The 24,626-nt window shown below is 36.7% G+C and overlaps 1 protein-coding gene across 1 annotated transcript in view; it reads right to left on the reverse strand.

The window, feature by feature from the left end:
- The window catches only part of LINGO2 (leucine rich repeat and Ig domain containing 2), an 810,496-nt gene that overhangs the window by 322,749 nt on the left and 463,121 nt on the right, over nucleotides 1-24,626 (reverse strand). The window contains exon 4 of the mRNA XM_060690421.2: nucleotides 12,352-12,427. The gene's annotated coding sequence lies outside the window, so the exon portion shown is untranslated. The remainder of the gene's footprint in view (nucleotides 1-12,351; nucleotides 12,428-24,626) is intronic.

A 24,626-nucleotide genomic window follows, 5' to 3' on the forward strand; every position in this document is an offset into this window, starting at 1 on the left:
GTTATGCAACTTCCTCAAACAGTGAGATTCGAAGATGTCCAGGGCTGGTAGCTGGAGCCCGATGATATTCTGGGCAGTTTTAATGATTCTCTGTAGAACTTTTTTGTCTGCTACAGAGCTGCTCCCATACCATGCAAGAATGTCGTATGTCAGGACACTCTCAATGGTGCTACGATAGTAGGACAGAAGTAGATGCTGAGATAGATTTATTTTAAAACGTACACACACATATATTCAAACATTTTAAAGTACAGTGGGGCAAAAAAGTATTTATCAGCCACCAATTGTGCAAGTTCTCCCACTTAAAAAGATGAGAGAGGCCTGTAATTGTCATTATAGGTAGACCTCAACTATGAGAGACAAAATGAGAAAACAAATCCAGACAATCACATTGTCTGATTTGGAAAGAATTTATTTGCAAATTATGGTGGAAAATAAGTATTTGGTCACCTACAAACAAGCAAGATTTCTGGCTCTCACAGACCTGTAACTTCTTCTTTAAGAGGCTTCTCTGACCTCCACTCATTACCTGTATTAATGGCACCTGTTTGAACTTTTTATCAGTATAAAAGACACCTGTCCACAACCTCAAACAGTCACTCCAAACTCCACTATGGTGAAGACCAAAGAGCTGTTGAAGGACACCAGAAACAAAATTGTAGACCTGCACCAGGCTGGGAAGACTGAATCTGCAATAGGCAAGCAGCTTGGTGTGAAGAAATCAACTGTGGGAGCAATAATTAGAAAATGGAAGACATACAAGGCCACTGATAATCTCCCTTGATCTGGGGCTCCACGCAAGATCTCACCCTATGGGGTCAAAATGATCACAAGAACGGTGAGCAAAAATCCCAGAACCACACGGGGGGACCTAGTGAATGACCTGCAGAGAGCTGGGCCCAACGTAACAAAGGCTACCATCAGTAACATACTACGCTGCCAGGGACTCAGATCCTGCAGTCCCAGACGTGTCCCCCTGCTTAAGCCAGTACATGTCCAGGCCCGTCTGAAGTTTGCTAGAGAGCATTTGGATGATCCAGAAGAGGATTGGGAGAATGTTATATGGTCAGATGAAACCAAAGTAGAACTGTTTGGTAGAAACACAACTCGTCGTGTTTGGAGGAGAGAGAATGCTGAGTTGCATCCAAAGAACACCATACCTACTGTGAAGCATGGGGGTGGCAACATCATGCTTTGGGGCTGTTTCTCTGCAAAGGGACCAGGACGACTGATCCGTGTACAGGAAAGAATGAATGGGGCCATGTATCGTGAGATTTTGAGTGCAAACCTCCTTCCATCAGCAAGGGCATTGAAGATGAAACGTGGCTGGGTCTTTCAGCATGACAATGATCCCAAACACACCGCCCAGGCAACGAAGGAGTGGCTTCGTAAGAAGCATTTCAAGGTCCTGGAGTGGCCTAGCCACTCTCCAGATCTCAACCCCATAGAAAACCTTTGGAGGGAGTTGAAAGTCCGTGTTGCCCAGCGACAGCCCCAAAACATCACTGCTCTAGAGAAGATCTGCATGGAGGAATGGGCCAACATACCAGCAACAGTGTGTGCCAACCTTGTGAAGACTTACAGAAAACGTTTGACCTCTGTCATTGTCAACAAAGTATATATATAACAAAGTATTGAGATGAACTTTTGATATTGACCGAATACTTATTGTTAAATTCGTAAACTGCGTGGATATTGACTGAGGCGAGACTAACTCAACACAACTGATTTGTTAACAACACAAGTAACCAGAATGCTTCAGAAATCATTTACAACAGGGCCGCTATTTATATACCGGCTGTCAGACAGGTCTAGCCAATAACAAACGCCTGTGCTTCCCGCCAAGAGAACTGTCATCTTAGTAGCCAATCAGAAACGCCCCCTGGTTGCTGGCGGCAATGGGGCAGAGGACGCTACACTTATTTTCCACCATAATTTGCAAATAAATTCTTTCCAAATCAGATAATGTGATTGTCTGGATTTGTTTTCTCATTTTGTCTCTCATAGTTGAGGTCTACCTATGATGACAATTACAGGCCTTTCTCATCTTTTTAAGTGGGAGAACTTGCACAATTGGTGGCTGACTAAATACTTTTTTGCCCCACTGTATATTGTTTCAACTTTGCTTTGAATTTATCCCCCTCCTTGCCTAACGTAGTTCTCTATTGTTCCGGGACTGCTAATTTATCAAGCAGGATATCTCTTGTTTATCTAATAACCTAGAGCAGATATTTGGATCGCTTGATTCCTCATCATGCCACTCTCTCTCTCGCTATCTGTGAAACAAGCCTTTTTTCACTATATGGCAACAGGATCGCCAGTGTGAGGAATTTCAGCCTCATTCAGTTCCTTACTTGAATATGCATCCACCTCAAATAAACATGTCTTTGATTATTCCCAGTAACAGTAACAGAGTTGGAAGGGACCTTGGAGGTCATCTAGTCCAACCCCCTGCTCACGCAAGAGACCTGTACTAGGGATTCGAACCGATGAACTGCTGACCTTTCTGATCGACAAGCTCAGTGTTTTAGCCACCTGTTCCAACACTAACATCTGTGTACCATGATTTACTGTAACTGAAGCATATGATGACAGAAAAAGCACCAGTTAAATTATATTACAAAAAAAAAATTAAATTTCCTTTTCCCATTTAACACAGCATCTTGGGCTGTGCCATGAGAGATAGCCGCAGGCAAGAAAGGGGTAATTAAATGTACATGCCTTGGATTCAAGCATCCTCATCTGCTTTCCACTTAATCTGCTGGGACTGCTTTGGCATCAAATGACAACATCACTTGGACTGATTTAGCTCTTAGATATTGCATAGAAGCAGATGTTAGTCTTGCTAAGGGATTGGCCACAGTTTAGTGGTAAAATGCATGCTTTTAGGACTGACTTTAAGATATTATGCATCCTCACCATTCTTTCCCACTCAGTCTGCAACAGGAATGCAAAGACATTATCTCCTCTAGTGGGGTCAACCTTGAGAAGTAGGCCAGGCAGAAAGCATGCTCAGATGAACTAATTATACTTTATTGTAAGGTTACATTAACAAAAGTCTGAAAGTCCATTTCTCACCTGTCACCTTTACAGACCACGAAACTAGGGAGGGTTCCTTCTGAGATGTTTGCTATGCCTACATCCCTTTTGAGGCTAAACTGTTTTTTATCTAACTGCTCCCCTGGCTATGGCTCCTCCCGCTGTCTAATTCCCACAAACCATTACAGATGGCATGTGATTTTGCAGAACCAGGTTGCATGAGTTACAGGAGCCCCGCTGTTATTCTGTGACAAATTTTAAAAATTTGATTTGATTTTTCCACCCTCTGGAAACGAAATAAGGACAGGCAATATTCTGACAGTTCAACCGGGATGATTGTACGCCTTACCAACAATGTTTCTCATGGAAAAGAGACGCTGAGGAGCAAGAATTAAGAAAATGATTGGCCTCAGCTAAAGAACGGCCATTTCTGCTGCTTAGTAGTGATGCACCTTCAATCGAGTTTATTGCCTTCTCAGAAGGACACTGCTTGGCTTTCAGGATATCTTCTCTCATCACAGCCTGTATCAAATGTGCCAGCTGGGACTTAAGATCTCACAGTTCATGATATTGCTAGCCTTAATGAAGCTTTGCAGACACATGCTTGAGATTTAATTGAATATTCATTACATTTATATCATCAGAGGTGAAATTCAGCAGGTTCTGACCAGTTCTGGAGAACCGGTAGCGGAAATTTTAAGTAGTTTGGAGAACCGGTAAATACCATCTCTGACTGGCCCCGCCCCCATCTATTCTCTGCCTCCCGAGCCCCAGCTGATCGGGAGGAAATGGGGATTTTGCAATAGCCTTCCCCTGGAGTGGGGAGGGAATGGAGATTTTACAGTATCCTTCCCCTGCCATGCCCACCAAGCCATGCCCATAAGACTGGTAGTAAACATTTTTGAATCCCACCACTGTATATCATGCTTTTTTCCTGGAGCTAAAGCTATCTTCCTTTTTCCTAAAGTATGCGTGGGGGGGAGGTGTCTTTAACTCTGCAAAGCAACTCAGGAGGCAACTATAACAGATAAACATATAGTCCTCAGGATTTAAAATAGCATAATGCCAGCCTGGAACAATCTGGTGCCACAACATCCTTATTTGTTTCCAATATTTGTGTAAATGCTGATCTCCCTTCCCCCCCCCCCCCCACCCAACCCATTGTGTACGGTAACAGCAGCAAAGAGCTGCCTGACCTCCAAAGAGTCCTAAAATTTCATTGATGTAATATGCTATTGAGAAGTAACATATGGAGGCTGTTTTGACACCAATCTTGTTACAACACAATCAGGTCAGCATTTCTGGCACAAAATAAGAACAACTGGTGCTTACATGACTTAGCCAAGTTCCTATGTCACTAAGGAACACAAGTGACAACGCTGGGAATCGAAGTGCACACATCTTAAAGTTGTTGAGGGTAAAAAACACAGCTTTAATCTATCACATCATCCCAACCAGTATGGCTTATAACCCATTGTATGTGACTCAGCATTCCTAGTTAGTAAGTCTAGTTAAACAAATTAGGGTTAAACAAAGAATGGTTTTGTACAATAGTACAATATAGGAATCCAGATCAATATATACAGCAAGCACAGAAAATTGCAGTGAGATTTTAGATAAGCAAGGTTGTTTTGAACCTTTGAGCATAGGTCTTTAATTGAATATTTGGGAATATACCTACCTACCTGAGAACATTGCTAGAACACAGTAGTTGTGGACTGAAAACAATAGTAAAGGGGATGGGGATGATAGAAAGACACATTAAAATGGGAAAGAGGTCAGCATTAGAAATAATCTAACAAAAAATATATATACAAGTGATGCTGTTCAGAATAGCACAAATGAGAAATTAAAACCGCCTAATGTAACAGCAGTTGTTTTCTCTCCACCTTCCAATATTTGTCTAGCTGTAACTATTTCTACTCCAGCTGGTTTTATAAGAACTGTAATTTTAATAACAGGGGCCTCCTTCCTCTACTCCTCATTTCTCAGTTCTTTTTTTCAAATGTTCTGTCTTGCAATGTAGCTATTAAAGATGTGAAGTGTTTTTAAGAAAAGGTGGCAACCTCAATTTAGCACCACAAGTAAGGCTAAATATATAGAGATTGGAACTTACATTTTTAAGAATGAAGTACTCAGCCTTAATTGGAAGGGCACATCTGTCTGCTTTGTGTCTCCCATTTTTGATTCTTTTTCAGTTTGATTAAAAGAAGTCTGTGCACTTCATAATATTTATGTAGAAATGTGTAAATTTATATAACTACTTCATAAAAACAAACAAATGCAAAGCGATCAAAATCCTAATCTGTCTGTAATGATTACAGTGTTGGTGTTTCTTTGTGGCCCATCCAAGAAGTAAGCCAATAAAGATGTGGAAAGATCTAGAACCGCGAATCACTACCAGTTCCATGGAAAAACAACTCTGAAGTTGTTTTTGAAGTGAATAGGAATGTTATCTCATTCAGAAAGAATGAAGTAACTACAAGTAACTAAGGTAAGTAAAGATAAAAAATGCAAAGTACCAGCCCCTCTTCCAGATAGAGAGATGTTACTGCCACAACACTGGATTCAGTTGACAAAAGGGGATGAAATATTTCCAGAGCTATCAAATTAGTATCTAAAAATCTAATAAAATACATAGAGAAGAAGTCCTGATATTTAGAGTGACTAGAGATAAGTATGAATGAGAGAAAGAACCTATGAGAAGTAAGCTGTGAACCAGCAATTCTCAGCCCTAAGTGGCATAAACATCAACCACTATCAGCTTTAAGATTACCAAGTGCTGCACAAATCTAATAATTTGTGGGAAGGGCAAGAAGAAAATGTTTTGAGCCACAGGGATATAAGCTATTGGTTTTTTTGGCTTTGTTCTTGTTTTTTTAGTAAAGATGTTTATTAAGCCAGTTGTGTCTGTGAGACTGCTGCTGTGTTCTAGTCAGAAACAAGTATATCCATGTTAAGTTAGAAAGTTTGTAATTTACTGCCTGGTCAGGGATCTCAATAGAGCTCCATCAGTTCCTTTCCCAAGTTGAGGCTTTATGAAGACAGGACAATAATAGCCTGAGAAGTTAACAGTCCTGATTTATCACAGCAACATAAAGAAAAAGAACCTCTGATGCCTCCAACTCATTACACTATTCCTGTCAGAGATTCACTGATGCAGGAGTTATGTTGTTCTGTCAAATTGCTGCAGGTACATCCCTTCAAAAGAGGGGACATTCTTCTGGTAAACTACCTATTTTGTTAGGTTAATTCAAAAATTGATGTAGTGATCTAATTTTACAAATCACCACTGAAAGCTTTGGTGTATGCATATGGCTCAGGAATGCTGGGAGTTCAGGTACAGATAGTTTAAAGTAGCCAGGGTTGAGAAAAATTGGAGTAATTAAATGGTTTGTTGTTAGTTGCGAAGTCGTGTCTGACCCATCGCGATCCCATGGACAACGTTCCTCTGGGCCTTCCTGTCCTTTACTATCCTCTGGAGTCCATTTAAGTTCACGCCTACTGCTTCAGTGACAACATCCAGCCACCTCCTTCTCTGTCGTCTCCTTTTTCTTTTGCCCTCAATCGTTCCTAGCATTAGGCTCTTCTCCAGTGAGTCCTTCCTTCTCATTAGGTGGCCAAAGTATTTCAGTTTCATCTTCAGGATCTGGCCTTCTAAAGAGCAGTCAGGGTTGATCTTCTCTAGGACTAAAATGGTTAGTTAATAGTTAATTAGTTAGTTAGTTAAATGGTTAGTTGTTCTCAATGTAAAACTGTTTTGCTACTGGACAAGAAGTGACTCAAAGACTGGTATATTTCCAGCACTCGAGATAAATCATATGTTATTGTGGCTATGCTACGAAGGAATGTTCAATTTTCCTGTTCTAAGTACAGGATAAACCATAACCTCAATATCTTATTTGAAGAGATACTTATTTAAGCTCTAAGCAATTTCAAAGAATGGCCACATCCTGTTTGCTCTTAAAGGAAAGTACCAGTTCCTTTCTTTCCAAAGATACTTGAGGAATTCGTTCTTTTTTCAGTTCATTATGAGTAATCTGATTCAAATCTCTGCACTAATGAACATGTCTCAAGAGGCACTTATCTACTGGATAATGCAATTCAGGCATTAAAAAATCTATCAAAATGCACAGAAGGCTGCAACCTTTTAGAGTAAAACGAGAAATGTGAAATATGGAAGTAAGTTTAAAAAATACGGATTGTTTTAAACATATATTCAATGTCTTTTAGAAAATATATTTGACTCTACACAGTTCTGTATGAGACAAAAGCGTAAATTTAAATATGAATAGCATTTAAACTATTTCCTATCAAATACATATATTTAATCTACAGGAATGGAACAGATTTATGAATGCATGGAAAATAGATATGGACCAAGAGCAGACAAATCCAGGAGCAGATAACCTTGAATGTATATCAATAGAGCCACCTTTAATGTTAACTGGGCTCCTTGCCTCTTTAACTTTTTTCCCTTTTAATTAAAGGAAAGCCTAATCCAGTGTTTTTTCAACCTTTCCAGCTTTCAGATGTGTGGACTTCAATTTTCATAATACTTTGCCAAGGTTGAGAAACACTAACCTAATCATTGGAAAGTTGGTACAGTGTGAAATGTAGCACTGGACTTAGAATCAACCTTATTTCCAATATTATTCTAGATCTATTTAAAAGAGAAAGAGAGAGAGAGCGAGAGCGAGAGAGAGAGAGGGAGAGAGAGAATAGAATAGAATAGAATAGAATAGAATAGAATAGAATAGAATAGAATAGAATAGAATAGAATAATAGAATATTTTATTGGCCAAGTATGATTGGACACACAAGGAATTTATCTTGGTGCATATTTTATTAGTTTGTGTTTGAGAATATTGATGGTTTCTAAAGTTTATTCGGTATTTTAGATCCAAGTCCAAAGAAGTGTTTTGATATGAATTTATGTCCTGGTGTATTAAATGTGTCAAGATCACACAGTCAAATGGAAACCACCATTCCAGCAGTTAGTGTCATTCTGGAAAAAAAAAACCCAGCTGCTCTAATGAGTGGCAGACAGATGCTGCATTTGTATTCCAATGCATTCCTTAAACATTTTGTTAAAATTTACTCCAAAGCTTAGATTTGTGCCAGGTCAATCCCACTAATGTCAACCTTTTTGTGAATGTGCAAAATCTTAAGCAGTGATTTTATAAAAGAAAAATGTACCCACACGTTTACAACAATGAATTATTCCTGGCATTAATTCCTACCTTCAACTCTGTTTCTTCTGCAAGTTAGAAAGAAGTAGTTGATGTTATAATAATTTCAAATTTATTGAAGTATCCTTAATTTTTTGCCTTTCGCAGAATAAAATAAAATTTACAGGTAAACAACACTGCTATGACAGAATCAAACCTGCCAGATTTCACAGAAACTGGTAATAGACTTTTCAAGCTGCATTCCTTTAAATTTCTTTTTTAAAAGGTGTATGTGACTTATTTGTTTTTGTTTTAGAACAGAATCAGGGGTGAAATGCAGCAGGTTCTTACAGGTTCTGGAGAACTGGTAGCGGAAATTTTGAGTAGTTCGGAGAACCGGCAAATACCACCTCTGGCTGGCCCCAGAGTGGGGAGGGAATGGGGATTTTGCAGTATCCTTCCCCTGGAGTGGGGTAGAAATGGAGATTTTGCAGTATCCTTCCCCTGCCATACCCACCAAGCCACGCCCACCAAGCCACACAAGCCACACCACGCCCACCAAGCCACACCCATAGAACCGGTAGTAAAAAAAATTTGCATTTCACCACTGAACAGAATGTGGTACAGTTTGAAACTCCTATAGTGTGGAGTATGTGGTAAATTTCAGAGACAGCAATTAAGGAATTTTGAACAAAGCAAAGTATGTCAATAAAGAATAAAGTACTTTTCTGAATACGAAGCTGCTTGGTTTTGCATGAGAGTGGAAAGAAATATGACAGATTAACTCATTTTTTTTTCAGATAAAATAGCTCTTGAAACACTGCCATAGAACTGGCAAAGATAAGAGACAAAAAAGCAAAATAAGTCAAATTAAACCAAGAATCACCTATCATCATTTTATACCAGTAAAGACTTTTATTTCTAATCTCCCTGCTCAAATTTTTGGTATAGAAATTATTGCCACACCCAAGCTAACAAATCAAGGCTGCAGCTTTAAAGATATTACCACAATATCTTTTGGTATTGAGTTACCACAATAACAGCCATTTATCCTGCTTTCAATGCATTGATGTTCTGGGTGTGTGTGTGTTTGAAAAAATCCAAATGTTATTCACAACTGTATGTCATCCACACACATACAAAAGGAGAGGGTCTGCAATTGTGCAATCACCATCTCAATTTATTTTTTTACTTATTTCGGCTTAGATAAATAAAACTTTTGCCTTAAATTTCCTTACTCTGGTTCTGGCTTCATTCAGAATGGGAGAAACAGCTCTACTGAATTAACAAAAATGTGGAGGACCTGAATTATTAATGTGTACATTTGACATACTGTAGAATTGTCCTTCTATTTGGCCTAAAGTGAAGTCTTGATCCAATTTTGTTACTCTTTTTTAAAATAAATAGATGTGTAAGGTCTGGTTAAAATTAAATTTTGTGTTGAACAAAGATGCTCGCTATGAGTAAAATCAGAGATGAAGTAAGATATTTTACTAAGGCCACTTAAGGCTGGAGTGGATTCTTTTCCACATTGTGGCGGAATCACAAGTAAAAAAACCCATATGGGATTTCCCATATTTGATCAATGAGTACAATTAAAGTTGAGTATATTAGATAAACAGCTCTGATATATAATATCTCTATAACTGAATCAATATTCTAATATTCATTGTTGTGGGTAAGGTCTTTAGCTGTGTACAGGTAGTCCTCAGCTGGTGACATAATGCAACCCAGAATTTCCATTATAAGTCATGACAGTTGTAAGTTGAAACACCCACATAATGGATCTGATTTTATGACCTTTTGTTGTTGTTGTTGTTGTAATGATCGTAAACTGGACACTGTGGTCGAAAAGCAAATCCCATGATAATAAAGTGAATCCATTCATTCCTATGGGCGTGAATGGATTCCTATTGTTTTGTTGTTGTTGCTAGAAATCAGATGAAAAGGCTGGAAACCAGAAAAAAAAAAACACATCATAAATCAAGGTCAATAACGCAACTGGTCATAAAAGTGAGTTGGTTGCCTACTGCACCTAGAAATGCAGTTATGTGACTACCATAAGAACTCTGGAACCAGATTGTAAGTAACTTTTTTTTTCGGGGGGGCGGGTCTATCATAATTTCAAGAAGCCATTTGTTAAGTGAGGACTACCTGCAGTTAAATTTTTTGATGTGAGATTTCTGAATCATTTAACTCTACAAGTAGCCAGTATTTAGCCTCGTATCTATCTATCTATATATATGGTCATCTATATATAAGATATTTAGAACATGTAATTTTTTCATATATTTAATACCTTGCAGGCCAAAATTCCAATTATATCTGCTTTTCTGGAATATATTACAACTTTTAACCTTTCTGCACAATTATCAGCATCCAGATAGATAAAAATGAAGGTTTAATCCATAAACCAGATGAAATTTCTCTCTGCAAACACCACTGACAGTCCCATTAATCTTATTTATTCCTTAAGGAACACCAACTATGTATGAATATTATTCACCGACTCTTATGCTTCATACTTCCAGAAATACAGAAATCAAATTCATTAAATGCTACAGCCTCTTAGCTCTGCATCAGTAACCATTTCCTTCTCCTTTTCTTCTTTTTCCTTCTCCCCCTAGGTAGTTCTAGAAGAAAACTTTCCAAAACACTTCCATATTTCAACAGGAAGTGGTATTTTAATATTTGCTGAAAGAAATAAAATGGAGATACTTATATTTTTTTCCTCTAGCTGAATGATCATATCTAATTCTCTGTTATGTCAGAACAAGTATATGAAAAATGAAAGAGGAGGTAGACACACACACACAGAGGTGAGCACCATAAGATGTGGCAAAAGCTTGTGTTCATTTTGAAACAGAACAGAGATTAAGTGCTTTGAGGCATTAACAATAAACAGGTGAGCGGTATGAAATTATTTGCTCTGCCTGTAGATTTTAGCTTATTTGTTAACTCTGAGTTCTGTTCTTCTTCTATATAGAAACTCAGTTTACCATTTAAAATATTTTGATTAACCAAAAATTCATACAGGTAACATGGATAATTTCTTAAGAAAAAAAATCAAACACAATGCATCTTTCTATCCAATACATTCATAACAAAATTAATGATGTCCATACTTAGAAAAACTTTTTTTTTCAGAAACAGAAAAAAAATGTGATGTTCTATGAATCAGTTTTGAGAGTGAGATTCACACTTCTAAACCTATAACTCACTCAGTCTATTTCTCTCTCTGCACTTCCATATTATATTGCAAGCAAAGTTACTAAAATGATATTCATTGGCAAATAGATAGCTTTTAACTTAAAGAAGGTATCTCCAAAATATAATAGATAATCTGATTACCATCATGCACTTAAATAAACTAAAACTACTGTAGAAATTTGTTTTACATTATTTTTAACACCACCATCAAAAGATGCTTACTAACTTCTGAAAGAGGCAAAAGTTTCAGATGTTCTTTTTGGAAACCCCACATCCAGTGTTATCATTGTTGTTGATCCAAAGGAATGAAATAAAACCAGAGAACACATAAATGATTTCTTCCCCGTCTTCTTAGTGTTTTTACATTATGCATAGGCATGGCAGTTGCCATATTTTAAACATTCTAATTATTTTTAAAATTATTCTTCTGTGAAAGCTCCCAAGACAATGTGCAGTAAAAACACAATCAACATAATAGAAAGAGATAAAGGTGCTCTGGGGTAGGGAGGGAGGTAAGAAACAAAACTGCTAATTACATACTTGCTTCATGTCACTGCACATGTCATCGTTTTTGATATAATGTTAATTTGCAACAGATGCTTGTGACATCATAATAATAGATTCAATTAAAGCTCCTGCTCAAATTATTTAAAGTGCCACATAGAAACGTGATTGAAGAAAGTTAGAAAGACCATAGAGTCTTATTCCACTTGCCATATTTTAGGATATGAGGACATATGTGAGGAGAAAAAGGGATTTCCTCAAAATTACAGGAAGAGTCTGTGGGATTATGTCACAAGTCTGAGCCACCTCAGAATATTTTAGTTATTACTAGTCACATCTAGTTCCAAACCAACCTGAAGATTTCTGGATGCTTTATGCTTGATCATTTATAAAATCAATAGCAGAAAAAGAAAAGAAAGTTACCTACTAATATAAAATGAATCAGTCATGCTGCTCGGATCCCTTCTCCTGTGCGTCAGTGAATGTTCGCTTTGGGGTCTCTCCTGATCAAAGACAAAATGATAACATACTGTTAGAGCAAGTAGACAAAATAGGTGAGAATACCTGAAAAAATTCCAAAAGCAAAGCATCTTCTCAATGATGGTAGTTACATGTGCCCAAACAGACCTTCTGCTGCTTCCTGAAGGGTCCTGAAGATATTGACAAGTGTAACTTGACCTTGTTATATAATAGATCTCTTTTATGTACCATACCAAATAATAAAATATATAATGCAAGACACCTTGAGGTCAAGTAGAAGCTAGCATTCAGGTCTTTAATAGCACTGCCAGAAAAGATGCATCTTGAACTTATACTAATTTCCTTTTTCAAACACTCCAAGACTGAAACATCATCTATATGATCACTCTTCAAAAGGAAGAGTAAGTTAGAATGACATTAGCGAACACTGATGCATTATGTTTCTCAAGTGATCACCATAAAGGAAAATACAAGGGAAGACCAGAGGGCTCTACTATGAACAGAGAGCCTGTCAAAACAATTATCTCTAGAATGCACAGCTGTAACAATAAGTTCGACACATCACACACATGGCAGGCACACACCTTGAGTAGAAAAGGAGAGATTGTACTTATTAGACTGAATACTGATGCATTCCCAGGATACTGAATGTGCACCCGCCAGCAACCCACTTAACACGAGTAAACAAGAACTCTGCATAATGTAAATATAGAAAGCACTTTTCATCTCATCAGAAGCAAACATTTAGGTATGGGGAGGATGGCTAGATTAGCGAAGGCTGCAGGAAATAAAAACTCTCCTGGCGATCTCATTAATTAACCAGGTGTATAATAGCAAAGGAGATATCTCCAGGCTTTTCAATCCTTGCAAGCCATTCCGCTCCTACTACAAACAATATGGCTCAGTGCACCGAGTTCTGCATTTAAATATGACAGATGACAGATTCTGTGGATCATGGAGGAGGAAGAAAGAGTTTTACATTAAGTGTTTTTTGTGAGGACAACCTGATCTATCCAGCCTTTCAGCCCCAATCCAGGAGCCTTCGCAGGCAGTCACTTTCGCAACAAATTATTTTTGTGTTGAATTTATGTTTGGGGCTGAAAGGCAAAAACGGAAGCAGTATGCTCTGTTCCATAATTGGGTAGACCAGGTTGTCCTGACAAAACACAATCTTTCCCTTGATATAGTTGACAAAGGGAGTATATAGCTGGCTTAGAGGTTAATACATCTATCTAATATGCAAGTAGCCTGGGTTCGAATCCCAGAAGGGTGTGGCTAGCTGATGAGAGCTAAATAGTTTGAAATTCCAACACAAGAGCTTTACAGGACAGAATTGGATTGTTACAGAAAAGATTCCATTAGTCCAGGGAAGGGGAGAAATGAGATTCAGAGTAACTCTGTTAAATTATGCTAGGTATAAATTGATCAACAGAATTTCTCTGATAGGCTCTCAAGAATTATCCTCATAATTGTATAATCATAATAAATTTCTCACCTACCTTTTTTTTTTTTTTGAGGAGTTCACCAACTTCATCCAACCATAATTTCCCATTAAGAAGTCCATCCCACCTCTTTGCTCAGTTATGGCCCATCTAATGGAAGATGCCCCATTTCTAACACCCAATCAGAAATCCGTGCAATATGTGACTCTCTGATCCATATATAGCTCCATCTGTCAATCCACAAATCTTCTATTGTTTTACCATCTGATTTCAACTGCAAGACGCAGAGGTGCGGAAAGAGAAATACTGTCGGGTGTTACAAACACCACAATGCATGAGTGGATGGGGAAGGATACATAGTGCGTGGCTAGTTTTAACACTTAGTAATAGCCTTATGGATAAAAATCCATAAAAATCGATGATTTAAAAAAAAATCAGTTTTTTTATTTAAATTGGATTTTTTAAATTTTTAAATCAAATTTATTTTAATAAAATGCTTTGGAGTAAAAATCTACCTAAAGATAGCTTTTTATTTAAGATACATTAATAATTTAGTTTATTTAGCATGAAATGGAGCTTAGTTATGTAGCATGAGGCTATATACCGGTATTCTGCAATATTGGGACTGTTGGTGAGTCAACAGCAGGCCAGAGGAGGAGCTGCTGCGGGACAGAGATGACAGTTGCGCTTTAAAAATTATGATTTAAATCGAGTTGATTTAAATCAAGCCTTTTTACTAGTGATTTAAATTGTGATTTAAATTGACTTGATTTAAATCAAATCCCTGCTGATGAATATCTTTCACTATAAAAAGTATGGAGGGGAAATACATGTATGTGTTTAGAAGAATAGCAGGTGCTACGTAATTCTTGAAAACAATTAAGGTATAGTTCAGAAAGAAATAATTCACCTATGCATGGTTAAATCCTCTCTCCACTAGTTATGTTCCCATGCAGGGGTGGGTTCCACTTACCTTTACTACCGGTTCGCAGCGGGAGTGAGTATGCACAGATCACCCACAATGATGTTGTGGCGGGTGGGCGGAGCCTCCTGCCAATTTTACTACCGGTTCTATAGAACCGGACCGAACCAGGAACAACCCACCACTGTTCCCATATGTTCCTGCTATTAACTTTTACTGGCCTCATAACAATCAGATTATACAGTCCTTGTTTCACTTATTTAAATAGCCATTCACCTTTACTTTCCCTCCTTCTCAGGCCAAGGATAGTCTTCAGTTTTGAAGAATCACTGAGCTTAATGCTTCTTCAAGAAGTGGCAGCAGCATTCCTAACAAACTGAAACAACAACATGGCAATTCACACACAATGGTGTCATGCTCAGGCTGTCACTGCATACTTGCATCAAGTTGTCACATTTGCATGACAGAGTCGCCCATGTGTGACTTCGTCTGCCACCCTCCCTCTGTGCAAAGGTGTCCTCTGGAGGCCTTTTTTAAAATTATGGTTGATCTGGCAATAGCATTCAAAGCACTTAAGATCGCCAAGGACCACAATTTTAATTTGCCACAATTTCACGGAATTACACTACATTACATGCATGCTATTAGTTGGAACTCTGGGTTAAAAGTTCAGCTTCTCTGCAAGGCTGGTGTTATCCAAGGATCCCTTTTCTGGTTTTGACACCTAACTGAGATTTGTTAAGCCACCAGACTAGAAACGGAAGACTGTGAATTCTAGTCCCGCTTCAGCCACGAAAGCCAGCTGGGTGACTTTAGAATAGAATAGAATAGAATAGAATAGAATAGAATAGAATAGAATAGAATAGAATAGAATAGAATAGAATAGAATAGAATAGAATAACAGAGTTGGAAGGGATCTTGGAGATCTTCTAGTCCAACCCCCTGCTTAGGCAGGAAACCCTACACCACTTCAGACAAATGGTTATCCAACATCTTCTTAAAAACTTCCAGTGTTGGAGCATTCACAACTTCTGGAGGCAAGTTGTTCCAATGATTAATTGTTCTAACTGTCAGGAAATTTCTCCTTAGTTCTAAGTTGCTTCTCTCCTTGAATAGTTTTCACCCATTGCTTCTTATCCTACCCACAAGTGCTTTGGAGAATAGCTTGACTCCCTCTTCTTTGTGGCAGCCCACAAAGCCCACTTCACAAGAGTTGTGGTGGGGAAAAGAGGAGGAGGAACGTGTGTTGGGTGTTTGCTACCTTATTTTTGTAAAAATAAAAAAGGTGGGATACAAGTAAACAAATAACAAATAATTTACCCCCCACCCCTGCCCTTTTTGTTTGTCTCACCAAACAAGTGCTGAAAGATTTTGCTTCATACTTAAGGTTTCCAACACAGATTGAGTACAAAACTATCTGTGCAAACAACTGAATGAGGGAAGGGAATTTCCCTGCTTTGGGACTCTGTCAAACGTATATGGATTTCTTGCCTACTATCAGATGCTGCCTCTTCTGTGTCTGTCTGTGTCTGTCTTAGTATTGTCAAGTTTCAAGCCCTTTTGTTTTAAATAAATTTAAACTGTCTGCCATTCTGCCTGTAGCAACTTGATCTTTAGTAAAATGTTTGATATTTATTAGGGCAATGAAGAGTTTGATGTTTTTATATGAGTTTCTATTTTTAGTGGGATGGCTTTGGCTGACTTATAGCCATAATGTGATAGAATGATTTCCAATTTGGTTCAGAAATGAATTTGCAGATGATTTTATTTTTATTTTCTCAGTAACATTAATTAGTGGCACTATAAATAATTCTCTTATAATTCAAGAATAATGGGCTCTTGTACAACAGTTTTAGCGATGGAATGGATTTTGCCGTTTTTGGCTATTTAGCAAATGCCCATTGGTTTTAATTATTAAACACATTTGTATACTTTTTCTCATCAAGCATTCACTGAGTGTTGTATCTCTGGAGAAAATTATGTTTTCAGTCCTTTAAATCTGAGGTTATACTAAGGAACATAGTGGATCTCAAAAAATTGCCTACAGCATCTTCTTTTCCGTCATTACCCAAATCTTCCATTTTTTTAATAGGATTGCCTTAATTTTGAAAAAAATCTTTCATTTTTTAATAGGATTGCCTTAATTTTGAAAAAAAAGAAAGCTGATTAGACCTATTTAAAAGTCCGCAGGAACCATTACCACCTTTGCTTAGAATGTGCCGTATAGTATTAAATGAAAAATAGCTTTGTACAACTAGAAAACTCAAAGAAGGAATAATGGATTAATATCTAAATAAGATAAATTAAGAAGTTTGGTTTTTTTCTGTAGTAGCAAAGGCCTTCCTGGAAGCACCTTACTTACACATACACACACACACACACACACACACCAAACTTAGCAATTTAAAACAATATAGGTGTAGTCATATTCAGGGGAAAAAACTAATCATTAACAACAATCCACACAGATTCAAATAATAAGCTTCTATGATGGCCTGACTTACCTTTTGAAGAAAGAACTCCTTTAAATAATGGCAAGGTTGATATAGATCTTGTTCCAGAGAGTTGGTGCTAATACCAAGACATATTTCCTAGATCCCATAAGAGGAGACTATTTAAATATTTACAGACCCCTCACATCCTGGACATAAATTGTTTCAACTCCTACCCTCAAAACGACGCTATAGAGCACTGCTCACCAAAACAACTAGACACAAGGACAGTTTTTTTTCCCAGACACCATCACTCTGCTAAACAAATAATTCCCTCAACACTGTCAAACTATTTACTAAGTCTGCAGTATTATTAATCTTCTCATCGTTCCTATCACCCATCTCCTTCCACTAATGACTGTATGACTGTAACTTTGTTGCTGATATCCTTACGATTTATATTGACTGTTTCCTAATATGATTTGATTGCTTATTTCTACCCTATGACTATCATTAAGTGTTGTACCTTATGATTCTTGACGAACATATCTTTTCTTTTATGTACACTGAGAGCGTATGCACCAAGACAAATTCCTTGTGTGTCCAATCACACTTGGCCAATAAAGAATTCTATTCTATTCTAATATATGGTGCTTTGTTCAGTCTTATCAGGTGGAAAATTATAATTAGAAATATGGATCCTGCAAACTACCAGGCATGGTGCCATGTAATATGTGATCACCAGAATCTTGAATTGCAATCTAATTGGCATATACCAAGAACAGGTAATCCGTGACTTACAAACAGTTCACTTAGTGACCATTCAAAGTTACAACGGCACTGTCAAAAAATGGACTTATGACCATTTTTCACACTTACGACCATTACAACATTCCTATGGTGACGCGATCAAAATTCAGATGCTTGGCAACTGAACTGGCTCATGTTTATGCTGGTTGTAGAGTCCCACGGTCATGTGATCCCTTTTTGTGACCTTCTGACAAGCAAAGCCAATGGAAAAGCTATATTCACTTAACAACTGTGGTTATTACCTTAACAACTTCAGTGATGCACTGAACTGTGGCCAGAAAAGTTGTAAAATGGGGCAAAATTCATTTAACAATTGTTTTGCTTAGCAACTGAAATTCTGTGCTCAATTGTGGCTGTAAATTGAGGATTACATGTATTCATCAATGCTCACGCTGCCACATGCTTGACCAGTAGTTTACAAGAGTAGTCCCAGGCATTGAGGTAGTTTACATGTGGGAATGTAATCCCTTAGAGGGAGGGAGAAAAAGTTTGTTGCAGGGCATGAAAGTTTCACATTAAATAAAATATATTTCATTTCATTCTAACTGGTAATGCTATGCCTAAAAATGTTTGATCAAACAGTATAAATATTTCATAGACTTCGATACAGCAGAACCTTTTAACAATGTACATTCATGGAAATTGCATATGAAGATTTAAAATCTTTAAACATTTTCTCACTTAGAAGAAAATATGTCAAAATAGGTATAAAAATATTATTTCAAGGCACTTTTTTTCAATATGGAAAAATGTACCTTAATCGTAAATTAGACAGCTCCCTTTTGATTCTATTAATAACCCATTTCTATTTTAAAATAAAGAGTTATTTCAAAATTGTGAATAAAAAAGGACTTTGGAATTTAAAAGATTTTACATGCAGAATTTATACCTAAATCCCAAATGGGGTTTCTACAACAAAAATCCAATTAGAATATAATTTAGATTGGCTATCATAGGTATATCCGAATTCTTTTTTTATAGCACCCTCACATAAAAATTCAAGCTCTTTAAAATGTTAGCCTTTCTCAGCAAGTAATAAATGCCTCTTTAAACAGGACCTAAAAATGCTATATCTGAATTATATAGTTTGCTGCCTGCTTCTGAAGAAGACAATGAGGGAGATAGTATGTGAAATGAATTTAGGGAATAAAGCTGACAAAAAAAATGTCTATGTTTGTGCTTATTGCTTTAATATAAAGAAAATAAAAAATAAAAATGACAATTAATAACAAACAGATTGAAGAAGGAAAAAAAAAGAAGGAAAAAGAAAAAGGGGAAGAGTTGTTAAAATATACATAAAAACAGTGTTTAAACACAGAATTAAATATTAATCACAGTGAATAAATTAGATCAGCATTTCTATTACATCACTAAGGAGCCAGTCTATAAATCTGGAAAATGGTCTCCTTTGAAGAGTAATAACTTTTGCGGTTCACTGAATCCATAGTTTTTAATATAATAATAAATTCTGAATATTATAGATCACATTATTCTTCTAAACTTCGTATTAACAAACTTGCAAATAAACAAAATAGGGCCTGCCGTAACATACACATGAGTGTTTCCCCCATTATTCATCTCCGCATCACAATGAAGCTGGCAATCAGGTAGATAATAAACTTTTAAAAAATAATATTTTGTTACAATATTCTCATTTTAAAATTAATATTCTTTAAAACAACTGATTTGTTATACTACAAATAAAATATTATTATATTAAATATATAAATAAATATAAATATAATTAATGTTAATAATATTATTACACAATACAAACTGATCATAAATAACAACATACACAATCACCAAAATTATTTCCTGAAACATCTGCAAACATTAACATGTGCCACTAATGAAAATTAGTAAGAACTTACACAATAGTTGAAAAAGTAGTCAGAAATGAGGAGCTTAAAATATTGTATGGATTTCTGAATACAAACTGATAAAGTCTTGGCACAGAACATACCAGTTTTAATTATGGTTGAAAAGAAAAAAAATGTGAATAATTGATGTGGCAATATCTGGGGATAATAGAATAAAAGACAAAAAACTGGAGAAGATCAGAAAGTACTGAGCTTCGAAAATCAACTTTGAAAGATTATAGCATAAACCAGCAGCGGTGTTCCCAATGGTTATCGTCAAAAATCTTGTACACTCTTAGAAAATCTGCACATTGACAAAATTTCCATCCGACAATTATAAACGTTACACATGTACTCTATCAATACCTTATGACATCCTACATTCTTGGGAAGAACTTGATGGCATGAAAGCTAACATCAACTAAAGAAGCAAGTGTGATTTCATATTGTTGTGTAAATAATAATAATAATAATAACAACAACAACAACAACAACAACAACCAAGGCTTAATGTTTGTTGATAAGGCAACAAAACTGGACAGTGCATGTTACAATACACTACCTGGAGTCAACAGAATAGTAGAGGAAGAACGGGAGAAAAATCACAAACCATAAAGACTTGGAAACAGAAGTACACTGACTACTGTGGCAAAGGAAAGAAAAAATGCTACCAATAGTAATAGGCATCTTGAATGCAAAACCCACACGTTCGAAGCACCACTTGAGCACTATCAGTACTGACGAAATCACTAATTTCAGTCAATTTCAGAAGGCAGCTTTACTTGAGCAACTTACATCCTGTGACAATACCTTTAATATTATTAAACAACATCTACCTATCCCAGATTCTTGATATGAGGGATCCTTGATGCTCTCTGAGCTTGCTTGTTTTCTTGCAGACGTTTCATTACCCAAACTAGCATTGATGATGTTACCTAGTTTGGGTAATGAAACGTCTGAGAGAAAACAAACAAGCTTAGAGAACTCCAAGTCCCCTCATGTCAGCCCTGAGCTACAAATATTCTCCTTTATAAGGACTTGATATCCAGACAAAAATGTGAAATCCAGTCTAAATATTTAGTTGACTGTGCAACCAGCTATAATAATAATAATAAAACTAACAAACATGGTGGGAGGCCCAAGAAGGTAGGGGAGTGAAAAATCAGTTGTACCAGCTGTTTTCTGCTTCTTCAATAAGCTGGGTGTAATATTTGACTATATTTACTTTTTATAAAGCTTATTCAAATAACTGCATTTATTTTCTTTAATCATTATTTTGTTTACAAATTATATGTGCTCACTTCTGGGTACTTAATTGTATTATATTACATTTTATATGCATGTACACCCACTTTCATAGACATGTCTCTATGACATCAAAAACATTAACAATGTTTTTATTTATTTATTTTATTTTATTTTATATTGGATTTCTATACCGCCCTTCTCCCTAAGGAGAATTAACAATTTATTAATGAGGGCAGGAATATTATCTGCCAGGATGGATGTGTTTGTATGTCTAGTGTTATGAATGGGGGAGGGAGGGAGGGGAATGTATGGTTTTTGTTGTTATGTATAATCAATGTTTTTGTCTTATGTTGATTTTAACTTGGAAAATTTAATAAAATTTATTTAAAAAAAAAAGCATTAACAGCACCCTCATAAAAAGATCCCAAGCTCAGAAACATCTGCATTAAAAGACACTGAACTGTATCAAGACGGTATTTATTTTATTTTATCTTATCTTATCTTATCTTACTTTATTTAGCACATTTCTACACCATCCATCTCATCTAAGTGACTCCTTATGTGAGCAGTAAAGTTTTTCAGGATAGTAATGTTGATTATGTCAACAACCAGCAGTTGCCTGGGTACAAGGTCAAGATTAAAAAGCTTTTAAATCATAGGAAAGGGAGGGGGGAAAAAGAAATAATTGTAATTAAACTGGCACTTCATGCTCACTGAGGCAATTAACTGCTTAAGATGGTATCATCTTCGTATATAATACAAATTCTTATTTAGCTATGCTATGTCAAGCATCTGGGAAGTTTCTGCTAAGTTTGTAGCCAGCAGCTTGAGAGGAAGACCTGTCTGAATTCCAGTAGCTGCTTATTGTCCTGTCTAAGCTCTGTCCCCAATGGAGACAAAGTAGAACCTTATGGGAATCTGACAAGACAATTCCCAAGAGATCAAGCATATAACTGTGTATCTCCTAATGCTATTCTCTGATCATACAAAGACAGATAAAACAAGAATTCCTTCAAAGTTTCAACTTTCCCAAGTGCTCAAAAAGAACCATGAGAAGTTGTGGGAAAGCAGGGGACCAACAAGGAGAAAAATTATGTCAGAGACAGCATCTTAATCTACCGGCTGAACTGGGGAAAGTGATTCAAAGAGTGTCTTCACTAATTAATTTCCTATAATAATGAAGGCTGGGGAATTGCTAGACAATTTCCAAGATTCTGCATTTATTCAAAGCTAACACTAACCCTTTGGTGAAATTCAAGTCACTATTGTGACGTTGGTCTTGCTAGCTTTGTGTAGTTTGACATCAACAGAATCCAAAGGTACTGAAAGTATCAACAGGATTATATTTGTTTGCTATTATTACAGATAATCCATCTGGGTGACCAAGTCTGTCTTCATTCCAAATCCAGACAAAGAAAGTCTAGATAATTTTTTTATTACTTCTTGGAGCTCTCTTCTTTATTACTTTGGACACCAGTTTATAGCGACTAAAAATGGTCAGGTCTAGAGTTACCGGTGCTTCGTTTAAGGTATTGGGAAGTTGTGGTGGTTGGTTCACAGACCAAATTTCAAGAGCCAGTTTTATAAACAGCCACTCACAAACTCTTCTACTACCAGTGAAAATCACCAAGATGTCACTGATGCACAGAATACAGTCGCTATTTACAAATCTCCACTTTACGTTATTATGGGATAAATTTGTTATAAATTAGAAATAGTTCCATTGCTACCATTCTTGTAACACTGTTCTTTAGATCTGAATAAATCTTATTAAATAAGATTATGTGAGAATCTTGTTTAGTTGAGGTAGCTGCCAAAGAAGTCTGCCATTTGTAGAGACTGATCAGACCTGGCAAGATCTGATTCAGTGATATCTACTTCCTCACAAAACAAATAAAAAAAAAAAAAACGGGCTCAGAAAGATGCTAGTACTATAGACAATACTCTGGACACTACAACATAGAATTTCCCGCATCAGAGGTTTGAGACCAGATTAAGTTAATCTGATCTCAGAGGTTAATTGAATTGATTGGATTTCTACTCACAACGTAGTTTAGAAGACACAGATTAGTGTCAGCTAAAGCCCTGCAATTCAATCAACAGTCCTGAAGATTTTCACTGAGTTTGTGAATGCTGTCAAAACTAAGGCGTGCTGTATGATCAAATAAAATGAGTCTGTGAGATCAGACCAACCAAATCTGGCCCCCATCTCTGAAGAGGCCAATTTGTTACATCAGTACAAAGTTTCCCAGTTAGCAAGCTATCTGTGGTAAAGGAAACACTTTTGGGCTAATGAATATTGTTTACCCCTTCTAAAGTTTGTTTGTTTTTTTAAAAATTCAGATTGAGAATATGTTCTTCCTCCTAAGTAGGCTCCTCAATTATCTGAATGCAGGTAGTCCTCAATGTACAACCTCAATGGAGCCCAAAATTTTCATTGCTAAGCAAGACCGTTGTTAAGTGAATCATGCGGTTGTTAAGTGAATCTGGCTTCCCCCATTGAATTTACGTGTCGGAAACCAGCTGCGAAGGTTACAAATGGTGATCATGTGACCCCAAGACCGAGCAATTGTCAAAAATACACGCCATGTCAAACACCTGAATTTTGACCACAGGACCACGAGGATGCCACAATGTTTGTAGGTGTGAAAAGCAATCATAAGTCACTTTTTTCAGTGCCATTGTAACTTCAAACGGTCACTAAATGAATGGTTGTAAGTCGAGGACTACCTGTATTGTACCAGAAAGCAAGACTTGAACCAATGAACTAGATTAAAGTGCATGCATACTTAACACACAACAACAGTGTCTGCATGTAAAATCCACGGGAGATGTACAGTTTATGACATTCTAAGCACACACTCCTGTTCTCTATAGGAGGATATTTATATTCTCTGTTGTAGACAAAAGGCAAATTGAAAACGCTTACTGGGACAAGTCTCCCAGCTCAGACCAGAGGAAACATATCCCAGCTGATCTCAAAGGAATATTTATATGCCCATGAATAAATAATCCACAATGCATACATCACCCTCTCAATAGTGCCTGCCCATAGAACAAGAAATAATAAAGGCACAGCTGAATAACACCCCTTATCTTTCGGTTGCACATAATCATGATGTAGCAATGTCTGTGATCAAATTAAACGTAATATTGGATTTGATTAATCTTGAAGATATACGTGCGGTGCAATTCCTGTTTCTGATTAGCAGAGCCTGTTGTTTCAAAGCAGACAGTGAAAGTTTTTATCTCCCACCTAATTTAGGTGCTGCCAATATATTATAGCACCAAAGGAAACAGAGAGGGCTTGAAGCTTACAGGAAAAAGGGCTGGATTTAAAAAGTAAGTGCAAACAAAGGAAAAGTAGGTCAGATTGTCTTCAATCTAAAATGGAGATGGTGCTTTTTGGAAAATAAGAATTAAAGGCTTTGAGAATATCTGAAATGCATTAAAATAATGGATACACTCAAGCTGATTTACCTACTATATCTAGAACTATATAAGAC

This window comes from Pantherophis guttatus, chromosome 2 (genome assembly GCF_059756535.1).
Source record: "Pantherophis guttatus breed Tessera chromosome 2, ASM5975653v1, whole genome shotgun sequence".
In the NCBI taxonomy this organism is placed as follows: Eukaryota; Metazoa; Chordata; class Lepidosauria; order Squamata; family Colubridae; genus Pantherophis; species Pantherophis guttatus.